General features: G+C 42.2%; 1 protein-coding gene across 1 annotated transcript in view; it reads right to left on the bottom strand.

Annotated features, from left to right (window-relative positions):
• The window catches only part of MAP3K5 (mitogen-activated protein kinase kinase kinase 5), a 107578-nt gene extending 95555 nt beyond the window's left edge, over window positions 1-12023 (bottom strand). Inside the window, exon 1 of the mRNA XM_010574640.1 lies at window positions 11926-12023. The gene's annotated coding sequence lies outside the window, so the exon portion shown is untranslated. The remainder of the gene's footprint in view (window positions 1-11925) is intronic.
• Window positions 12024-12151: the final 128 nt, after the last annotated feature.

Raw genomic sequence — 12151 nt, 5'->3', positions numbered from 1 at the left:
TGTTACATGCAGATACAAAGGAACTGATGATCCATGCTGGAAAAGATGCACAAATGCTATACTTGCAATCTAGTTCTATAAGGTGTTTTTTGGAAAGATTCCTTTTCAACAGGCAGCACATATTAGCAGACTATTTGCTTGATGATTGTTGAGGCCAAAGACTTGCAATAGCTACCCACTGCCCTTGATTCAGCTTAAGGGCTCCAAGAAAGACTGAATTTGGAAGCTAAGATAGCTGCTGGAATTGTGCCTTCACAGATGCAGTATCTTTAACCCACCTCCCTGAATAGATATGGCACTGCAACTCTGCACATCCTCAGCTGTCAACACAAGCTTCAAATCTTTTCAAAGAAGCACACTTGTTACACCTAAACTAGGAAACCAGTAAAGCAATGCCGATTGATCAAACATCCCCCAGGCCCCACCTGTGCATGAGGACCAAGTGGCCTGGAATGGCTTACACCCACCTTAAGTTCTCCTAGCATCAGGTTGTTGCCTTCAGACTGGCCACTGGAAATGCTACTGAGACTGTACTAGTTGGCCCAGGCCAAAACCATTAACAGCACAGGCAACTGAACTCTGGTATCCATGAATGCTCTCATTTGCTGGCAGAAGCGCGGTCACAAAATTTCAATTTGAGTGGCAAAAATCTTTGCACTTTCAGCTCATGAGATGTCCTGAAGTTTTTGTTCCAATGCAGAGCAAAACCCAAACAATGTTTTCAAACCTTCCCATAAACTGAAAGTTTCTGAAAAACATCAGGCTGAGAGCACAAACAGCTGGCACAGCCAACACAAAACACACTCCTTAGCCACCCTTACCAGAACAGGAAAGGATATGAGGCAACCCACAACAAGACATGATCAAGAATAACATGAAACCACACCTTTAGGCAATCTCAACTCAGGTTGCTGACGTCCTGCTTTTGGTCTGTCCTCTGGAACGCGTGCTCAGCTCAGAGAACTTACTCAACAGAAAGCTAACCAAAAAGAAATAAAGGGGTGAGTTAGCAATCAGGTTGGCTCCCTGAGCTGCCTCATCACGTAACTCTCTAAACACTGAAAGCAGCACCAGGGAGAAGTGTGTTGGTCCAGTTTTTCATCCACTTAAGCTGCCATGGGACTGCACCTCAAAGGGATAAAATATACTCGACCTTTTGAGAGTAAGTGCATACAAAAATGGATTTTATGATCTTCTTATCCTACTTAGCACTACAGCTAGAAGCAGGCAGCAATACATTCTTAGCAGGAGGATAATTCTCTTTTCTGATATCAACAAGCATATTGCAGTAACTGTCACCTTACTTGTATTTATTTATTTATCAGCATTAAAGATTATTTGAAAATAAGCCATGCCAACTAGACCTTTTAGTGTTGGAAGTCTGAGACAGTTCTACCGCAAAAGTACGGCTAGAAATTACCATGGCAGTAGCTCTAAATCAATAGCTTCAAATCATAATGGATAAGGAATAAATAATTTCTTATGAACTGAATTAAATCCTGAAGACAGGCAACTGTCAGTTTGCAACCAGTCGCAGCATAAACTGAAATCCACTAAGGCTTGGAAAGTCTGCCTACCAGGAAATTTTTCCACTGGAGCTACTATTAAAGTACTTGAACAGAGAAGAAATAAATAGAGACAAAATATCAGGTTGTCAACACGCTGATCATTCAAAGCAGAGACACTTCTGGGACACTGCAGAAAACAGACCAAAATGCAAGCAATTAAGCAACAAAAGGGACTGGAAGTTTTCCAGTTACACACCCATCTGGCAGGATTTGCTACAGAAGCTCTTGCTTTAGATTAGTCCATTTTCCTAGCACTTTTATTGCATTTTGGCCTTCTTGCATCAGCTGGAAAAGGGAGATCATGGGTTCTGGTAACAGAATTACTGGCAAGAATCCCTATTTTCTTGCTTCTTTTGTGGAGCACTTTTAGAATGCATACTTTTAACACTTTCTCCAATTTCCTCAAAATTATGAGATACACCCAAGTGTGTTGAGGTATTTAAACCAAGTTAAAACCACTTCACACTTAATGACCTCCACAAACTTCTGTTGTTATTAAGCCTCAAAGAAATAAGTGCATCCGAGTAAAGCTTCAATACAAGCTCATTGAGTGGCAGCTAAATCCAGCCCATGAGACACTTGAAAACTCATCTGCAAACAGAGAGTTCTGGTCAGAAACCAGAGACTGGTCCAGCAAAAAGCCACTAGCACAGCCGGGCTGGGCTGCATTGTGCATTCTTGACCCTGGACAGGGCTGCCCACATTGGGCCCAGCCTAGGAGAAGGCTTGTCCAGAATCCAGCATACAGCATTTGTCCTCACTTCTAGCCCAGGCCAGAGGGCTTCCTCCCTCACGCTGAGGGGCTGAGGAAGTACCTTCACGCCAGCTACAGACCTGGACTCAGCAATGCCATGTGAAGTTCAGACTTCACCACTGGAGATGGCCTTCTATGGCTGTAGTAAGTCAGGGTACCCATGTGCTCCCCTCGGCCTGTGAGAGCAAGTAGAAGCAGGGGGAGGTGGAAGGAGTGGGAAAAAGAGTCCTCTGCTCACTCTCGATCTAGGGGAAGGAAAGAACATAATCCCTCAAGAACAGACCAGAAGCAGGCAGTGCTGCAAGATCCCAGCACTCCCTCAAAGGTAACAGCACTGGCCACATCAGTCTGCTCTCACGACAAGGGTAATGTCTTGTCTCCCCTCCTCCCTTTAGAGCTGCAGCACTAGGGAACATGCTCTTTCCCACCCGCTACCAGCACCCTTTCAAAAAAAATAATAAATCCTCCTTTGTACAGCAATGCTATGACTGTACAGGATATTTTGGAAGTGCCGCTTTCTTTCTGGTTTGCCCTGCAACCTCTCCTATGCTTCATATGCGCAACACTTACTATACCCAGAGTTGTTATTCCTGGTTAATAAATCAGGAAAATTCCCAAATTCAGTGACAACCCTGAAAGACATAAAAGGAATAAAAATCTCCAGCAGAAGTAAAATGAAACTAGAACCACCAAGGTTTTGAGTTATACAGTCTCAAAATAAAATAAAAAAACCCAAATCTTTAAGAAGTTCTGTTCCTCTCCTAATTAACATACACTCATAAAAAACAGTTGTGGAAGGTAGAGTCACATGGGCTTAACAGTCTTGAAATGTAAATAATATACAAATACTGAATTAATTAATCAGGGAAGTTTATCTCCTGAAATAAGTTCCATCATCATAAGCAAAAAAAAAAATAGTTTCTGCACAGCAGTTTGCACAATTTGCAAGGTCACTGAAAACCCCCATAAGAGACTACACATTAAAGGACTCCAAGTATCATATGAAGTGTATTTATTATTATATGAAGTACCAGTGGAGTTCAGCTCTGCAGAAAACAAAAATTGAAACTGACCTCAAGGAAACAGAAGTGTAAATAAACTGAAGTCCTGTTTACACACACAGGTAACAACAACTTCTTTTTTAGTGAAAGTGATTGGGACAGTGTCACTGAGCCTTTTGCAATTGCACTTGACCCAGGAATGGTGTCAGAGTTTGGAACTGACCAAATTCCGCTCCCAAGGAGACTTGGAAGGATTCTCAGTTCTTCACATCAATTGGCAAAAACTTCTCATTTCCAACTGCGATCTGGAAGACAACGTTACATTTGGGAGGCAAATAGCTTCTGCCCTTCTCCACGGATGCTGCACGTCACTTCCACTGATGGTACGAGCTGCAAGGAGCAAGTGAAGACAGGATGCAGCACACAACCAAAAACCTGGCTTTCACCATCATGCCACGTTATTGCTGTCACATGGAAGCAGAACCAGTGGAGGGCATACATACATTCAAAAGCATGCATAGCTGTAAAAATCATACTGAAGGTGGAGCAGTGGAAGCAGGAGCTTTTAATCTTATGGGTGTGCCGCTATGGTGGAGTTAAATGAAGCACTCTGTTATCGTATCAACATAACTGAATAAATTTATCCAAAGCACGAGAGCCCCCACTGCAGAACCATAAGTGAATACCGACAGCAGTACAAGCATTCCTTTCTTCTTGGTACATCACTGAGTCTTCCTTGTTCACACCCAGGGCTTTCTGTGCTATGGTCAGATGACTGACTTAGGCACTCCTGCACATCGCAGCACACGCTTCTGTTGGAAGCACAAAGTCCATGGGAAGGCGCTGGAGGACTTTCAACTCTTGATAATTACTTAACCTGCACCTTCACGCTTCAGAGACTGCAGGTTTCAGTCTATATTCCCTAGTAAGCCAGAAAAACTGTACTGAAAGCACTATTATACCTGTACCAGACAGGTATTGTGTAAAGGGGAAGATGAGATAAAACTCTCTGCAAGAGTTATCCATAACTCTTGCATGAAAACATCACTGAAAAGCTGTCTTCACCACTGAAAGCACCAGCTGGTTACTCACCCAGAGTGCACACTCTGCAAGAGACATCCACTGATGCCATCAGCAAGCAAGTCCCAGAGCAACTCATTTACTTTATTACAGTAAGGGAGAAATGCAAAGCTGAATTTTTACAAGGGTATCTAGTTCCTAAATCAAAACGTACGTTTCTTGTGGGATTTGAAAGAGTGCAGATTCCCACTGACTTCAAATGAGTCAGTCTGTGGGAAATCTTTAAACCCCATGCTGCAACTGAATGCATCCCAAAGGTTATGAATAAAGGCGGACATGATTTAGAAGAGAATTCAACATGCCGCTGTTAGTAGCTGATCAGCAGCTCTTCATAACCGAAAGAAGGATTGTATCTGCTCCAGTCAAGGAATAAATTTGGTCTCAGAGGGAAAAAAAAGTAATATACACTAAAAGGAAGCAGCCTGTGCTTGTGTGTCAAGCTCAGCCTGAGGTTCATTTTCTCTTGGAATACAAACAATTACAAACTTCTTACAGAAATCTACCCATCAGTGATTACCAGAAAATTCCCCCAATTGTCAAAACAGATTCTGCTGTCATCTGTCACACACACGTTCTGCTGTACAAGACTGACTGCTTCATATGTCTACCTCATTCTAACAAATGCTGTACTTCTAAGTACATCTATATCACTGAATATAAACCCCCAGAGAAGCCATACAAAATAAGCAGCAGGAGACAACTGTGGACAGTGGATGTTCGGCGACAATCTAAAGCAGGGAGCCTATGATGAAAGGTGGCAGTTCCAGCAATAACTTCCATTTTATTAATCACAAATGTGCAAAATCCATATCATCATTAAGCCACTGAGTTTGAGTTTCTTTAGGTGTAACTTACAACTTGCAGGTTTCCCTATGCATACGAATACAACAGTTCTAAATAGTGACTGTTCCAAAGGGCTGGGGAAAAAAAAAAGGAACAAGTTTTAAATGACCAGCATCACGGAATACACTTAAAACTCAGCTTTTCTCTACTGATAGATGAAAGAAAATGAACTGCCATAGAAATGAAACTTGCACTTGCTTAACTTAATTTTATTTAAGACCATAACAGACTGGAAAATTTACTAAGGATAATGGTGCTAAATGATGTATTAAGGCCTCTTCTACTTTTCACTTAACCCTTTAGGCTTTAACATAATTTGTTTCACTCTGTTGTCACTTGCTACATTTACAGCTTTTTGTATCCTCCTTCTTTACTTTAGAAAGTGACTAAAAAGAGAAGTCAAATCCTTATCATGGCTGCGGTAAATTCAGGAGTCATTTCTGTATGACACATCCTGTTCAGAGCTACAGAAGTACAAACTGCAGAAAAATCAGTCACAGGCTTTCTTCTGCATTACTCTCAAAAAGCATTTGTCTAGCTCAATTCAGTGTTTTCTCCACTGGGGAATATACTTTCATGATGTCTGCTCTTACAGATGCCTCACAATGAGTTTTACATCTCTACTGTATTTTAAGAGACCTTAATAATTTCATAACCTGCATTTCTCCCACCACTTCAAACACTATGCAGCACACAGTATTTGAAAACTAGCTCTAACACCCTGATGCGCTTAACAGAGAAAGTAGCATTTCAAAAGCCTGTAACTTCTAATAATCCAACAAAAGCCTGGATGTGGACTGTCTATCCAGGTGTCTCACTGATATCACTGGGAGATCTAGTAAATAAGCACTGTTAAGAGCATACCCTTAATATTATTTACATTATAGCAATGGCTGGAAATTCACTCTAGGATCACGCTTCTGCGCCCAGAACACCCATGCTAGATGCTGTACAAGCCTCTCAGCTGGGGGAGAGGCCCCAGGAAGCCCTTGCTGCACAGCAGAGCTACAAACTGCTAGGACAGGCCAGTGACTAAGTTTGAAAGGGAAGCCAGGTCTCACAGCCCACATACCTCGACTCCATACATCTGCTGCGCTCTTCCTCCTTCATACAGAAACTGATGGGATACTAGTCTTCCACTCACCTATTGACAGGTAGCCTGATGGAAGTTATGCATACAGTACCAATATTGGAATCTGGTTATAAAATTTACAGCTGGTCCAGCAACGGAAGTATTTGTGAATATGTTGTTTCAAATCCCGTAATTTCTTCATAAATTCAGAAGTTTTTCACTAGCACTAACTATGAACAGACAAAAGAAACTTTATATCAGGATTATATTTTTTTTTCCAGACTCATCGTCATCATTTTTGTTGTAGTGATAGATCATATTCAGGTGCTTCAGAATGAAATACTGTTTTACATTGACAACATGCTGTGCATTTGTTTTAGGTTTCTAATGCTGCCTTCTAATAGAGTCCAGAATCAATATCCAGAGTCAAAAGGAGCTTTATAACGCACCCCATTTAAATGTTACAATATGCACTAAGCATTCAGACACAAAGATTCCGTACTCATAACACCTCACATCCCTGACGTCTATCTTGAGAGTATGGCTATAATGATCAACTCTATTCTGCACACCACCTGCATTATTAAATTACTTAGCATTTCTTGCTCCAACTCATCACTTGCAACATAGCGCTGCTGAAACAATTTAGGTGTAGATCATCTTCCAAACAAAGTTCACTTTCCACACAAACGACTGTACTGGCTCTCTGAAGATTTTGTCATTTTGTATGCCAAGATTCTCCGCAAGTACATTGCACAATATGTTTCTAAGCCCAGTAAGCTGACACTGACAATTTCTAGCCCAAGCCTGCATGAATTCTAAAAGCAATGATGCTGAATTCTAGAAACTATGATAAGAGGCTAAACCCATTTTATTATCTGCTATTCGATGAACTCTATTTTAGTCAATCATAGCTGTTATGGGGAATTCCCTCAATAGCCCCACACAACAGTGTTAGTACAAAATAATATGGTAAGGGCCATTCATTCATAAAACTTGAGCATAAGAAGCTGAAGAAAAGCAACTTCCCTAGTATAACACAGCTTTAAAGTTACAAGGAAGATTTGTATGACAAACATATCAGTCAAGCTGTTTAGCTTCAAAACCACCCTAAAACAAGTGACTGGACAGATTAGAGAACCCAGAGCCTCCTCAGTCATGGACTGTGGGATCTTTCTTATCTTCTATTTGTCCCTGTGAGCTTGTACACAGAAGTCAGAATGCTTGATACTGTGCTTCTGACAAGTTACCATTCTTTCAAAAAATTAATTTTGTTCTGTATCTTAATCTTGCAAGGCAGACAAGCAGGAGGAACACACACCTGAAAATACTAATACAAGTGATCCCTCTATCCATGCATTGTAAGTTAACAGAAGTTTCTCCAAAAGACAGTGCAAAGTACTCCAGAATAAGACAGATTTCTGATAAGGTGTATCTCTCCCCAGATATGAGATTACCAACTTCTTAAAGAAGAAAGAGCACAACTTTCACCTTTACAGTACTGTACTCTACAGGTTGTTCAAAAAACCTCTCTTTATTAGTTATCCTGGTTTTGACACTTGTACACCACTTGTCTTGCTAGTCAACTGAACACTCACCCCTAACTTACCCTGCCCTTTAAAATCAATACAATTTAAAAGTAAATGCCAGGTTACAAACCAAATGAGGTATTTCTTTAATCAACAAAAATCTGCCTAATCCTAAAAGCCTGTGTGAAGAAATTAGCTTGACTTAGAGCACCTCCCTCCCATGAAGAGCTGACCCAGATTACTGATTCATGGTATTTTTTTCTTTTACAGTACTTCTACCTTTTTTCTTTTTCTAAAACACTCACTTCAGATAGTCCTTAATGCTTTTGTGTACTACAAAATGACCATGTAAAGATCTGCACAGAAAGCAAATCATCCTAATTTCAATTGCCTAAAAAAAGATGGGAAAGAAAAAATATGAATGCTTACCTAAGACAGACACACTCTTGTGTGCCTATTCTCATTTATGGCTCAGTTTTCACAAGGAACTGAGCAATTAAAGAAAAAAAAAATCAACAGGCTATGCAGATCTGGTCATTATAATGTAGAGAAAATACCATTTAATTACAAATATCAATGGTTACAGTAACTTCTAAAACACCATGAGTATCTACTGCATTGCAGAAAGGTTTCCCTGCTATATTTTGGCATATCTCTAATTGCCTGACTCTTTAAACATTCCTGAACTGTTTAGAAATTAAGCTGAATTTGAGAGACCTGCAGCAGCTTAATATAACTGGAGGAAAAAAAACCCACCAAAAAAACCCCAACCTCTAAGTATCCTCTTCATGAGCGAAAAAAGCCTTTGAGACAGCTGATCAAACCCAGATACATAGAGTTTTACAAGAAGTCGGACTAGATTTTCCTCTCCTCACCTTCCTATCTCTTTAGGTGGAGGAAAATGTGATAAATGTTGAAATCTCTATTTCTGTCAGACACACTTCCAAGAGTTTTTAGGACTGATTTGACAATTGCTTCTTAAGATGCAATTTTTTTTTTCTGAAATCAAGCAGAACTTAAATGATGCAAGCAGAAGTGCTAGAACAGGCTCATTCTTAGTATTTGGTGCTTGAATGGTTCAATTATACATAGCTGAGACCTACTCACTACTCATATGCATTGCTAATTATGCCTCAGCATTTAAGGACCATCAGTTGACTGAAGCTGGCAGAAGAAGATTATTAGGAGGCTAATCCACATTTAGAGTGGATGATGAGTATTTACATCTGAGATTAGATTTAATACTCCTTGAAGTTCTCTTTGAAGCAGTGAAAGGCATGGAGTGAACCTACATCAGAGATCAGCAAGAGTTCAGACTGTTATACAAAGCAGAAATAAGATATTAAAGAGGGAAGACTTGATAACAGACAGATACATTATACTGTAGCTCTTCCCCCCGTCAAATCACAGTTGATTTATATGCATTACAAGAGTTGAGAGGTTTATTATTTCATTCAAACAGTTATAAGCTTGATTTTCCAAACCTTCATAAAATCACATCACTCATTATTCTTGTAACTTAGTTGGCCTTTACACTGAGTCCAGTGAGACTTGATAACTTGAATAAGACCAATTAACCATTACTTAATTTGAAAGTACTTTTACTGCTAAATTCTTATTTGACATTCAGTCATGCTGTATGATGTTCATACACTATATTATTTAAATCATGTAGTGTGCAGACATTCTTTATCAAAATTACTAATACCATCTTTGATCACTAAAAGCATTCAGCAAGAGAGGACAAGAAGGGGAATAGGGAAGGACTGTAGGTCACCTATAAATGCCTCCCTCCCCACCCCGTTCAAGCAGTTAAAAAAAAAAGTCTATGCAATAGTTACACCCTCCATGACCATCTTGGTTTTGTTCCCTACACTGCTCCCCATTTGCATTCTTCAGCTTACACAGTTTCTACTCTTTAATGCTGTTCTGTTCCTAACCTGAAAGCCATTGTTTTGCTAGCTTGAAGTTTCTGGAGAACAGCTAGTTCTTGAAAATATAGAAAGAGAGTGTACAAAATGCAACAGGAACAAACAAGTATGAAAACTCACAGATCCTTCTAGACCTAAGTTCAGCCTCAGAGTCAGCAGCACAACACAGTTTTGGGATCACAGCTGGTTTATGACTTGTCAGCTCAGACAGTACAGCATACATGTGGAGCAGACACAAACTTCTACATCCAGCTCTCTTTAGTCCAAGAGCTGGATGCGATGAACTCTCCTACTTCTTTACATGTTTACGAGCTTTGCTACTAAAGAACAGCAAAGTATTTTTTCCTGTTTTGCAATACTTTGATTAAATTCCCACAGCCAAATAGTACTGAAAGAAAAAGTAATGTTTTCACATTTACACAGTTTGCTCAAAAGCCATTAAAATACGAAAACTATATTACATAAGTGTGCAGTTATGTAGCACTATATGCCAGACGCCTACTGCCAGAATTAAAAGGGGCCCACTTCAAGTCAAGTCTCCCATTACAAGAAAAGCCTCTGTGAACCACCGAGATCCCGCCTATTGCACAGCTCAGAGTCTAAAAATTAACCAACATAAGAGGCACAAAAACATCACGGCTAATTCAACTCTGTGAGCCTCACTACGTGACAGCTTCCACAACAGAACCAAAAGTGACTCAGGTTTCACCTGCCCTGGAATGAAGAGGGTGCTTGAAATTTCAAATCTCTCTTATCTTTATGTGGAGAGTACAGGATCTATAATGAAGCTCTGTGGCCTTCCTGTTTCCACCTGTGAGGACAGCTCCTCTGACTTTTGAGAATGTTACCTCTAACGACACAGCTCTGCAAGAGGCACAAGGAATAAGCTGCGACTGCACGCTTCAGAATGGCCCACCTCACTGAACTGAAAGCAGCAGTCCGTGAGGCAAAGCTTGCAGAGTTTCAAAGAGATGACACACATAGGCATGTCCATGCCGAAGAGTCTTTTGTGGAAACTGGCTACAATAACACCAGGGGTGGTTGGGTTGGTTTGGTTTGGGGTGGGTTTTTTTTTTCCCTTCTCTCCCCCCTCCCCCTCCCCAGGAGAGGTGGAAACTACAATATCAGCCAGAACTTTTAAAATGCTTATTTTTGCATGTATTCGCCTATGCAAAAACCATACCACACAATAAGCTTAAAATTGTAGGTCAGGTCAATCTCCTGCTTCCGATTTTTTTAAGGCAAAAAGACATTAATGCAGAACTATAATTTTAGTTGTATGAAGTGTTTACAAATCTAGTAAGCAGGCTTTTTTTATTCTATGTTCACGCCATGTATCTGTCAATAACATAAAAAAGACGGGGCAGTTTTTGTTATTATTGTTAAAAATGGGGCCAAGTAAATCGTAACACACAACCTCGGGTCACCACACCTTCAAATAAAGGTGTTACAATTTTATCACTGATAAAGCTGGCAAACCGGGGTGAGAGGATGCAGCACAGGCTATTTCTCGCCAACTAACCGGATCGGTGCGTGCAGCTCTTTGCTCAAGCCCATCCACCACCAATGTTTCATGCAACCACTATCGGAAGCTCAAACTTCCAAGCACAAACACACGGCACGTCCCAGATACTGTGTCTGCACAAGGAAACTGTCGAGCTACACGGCTGGTGCCAAATACGCTTCTCGGAGCTCCCCGGGGCCCTGCCTGCTTCAGCCAGAGCGCAGCGTGTTAGTAAAAACGTGCACCCTGCACTCTGTTGGGAGACAACAGCCGGGTCACGTTTAACCCACAGGTAAAAATCACACGTGCTGATTCACAGCACGCTTGCTGACAGAGAGTTTCTTCTCTAAAACGCATTAGTGGGGGGGACGGGACGGGACACGCCAAAAACAGGCTCTGACGCACTTTTGCCTCCCCACGTAACCGCCGTGGCCGCCCGAAGGGTGTCGCCGAAGCCCGGGGGCACCGCGGGGCTCAGCCCCCCGAGGGCTCCGCGGCCGGAGCTGACCCCGCAGCGGGGGAGGGCCACGCCTGCTCCCGCCGCCCCGCGGTGAACCCAGGGCGGCCCGGGCCAGGGAGGTGACGGCGGGCCCGGGCCGAGCCGCTGCCGCGGCGGCTCTCAGCCCCGGCGGGCCGCTCTCACCTGCGTTGTAGAAGCGGTCCAGCACCGCCGTCTCGCCGAAGTCCAGCTTGCCGAAGTGCAGGGTCTCCAGCGCGGCGCCCACCACCTCGCACGCCTCCCGCAGGCTCTGCAGGGCGCCGCTCTCCGCCGCCAGCAGCGGCCCCTGGCTCGCCTCGTTGATCACGTAGGTGACGGCGGTCCGCCTGCCGCCACCCTTGGCCCGCGCCGCGATGCCCGGGGCGGCGGC

Source organism: Haliaeetus leucocephalus, unplaced genomic scaffold (assembly GCF_000737465.1).
Source record: "Haliaeetus leucocephalus isolate CR32 unplaced genomic scaffold, Haliaeetus_leucocephalus-4.0 Scaffold450, whole genome shotgun sequence".
NCBI classification, from domain to species: Eukaryota; Metazoa; Chordata; class Aves; order Accipitriformes; family Accipitridae; genus Haliaeetus; species Haliaeetus leucocephalus.
The sequence above is the reverse complement of the archived record's forward strand: the minus strand, read 5'-3'. Positions and strand labels throughout refer to the sequence as shown.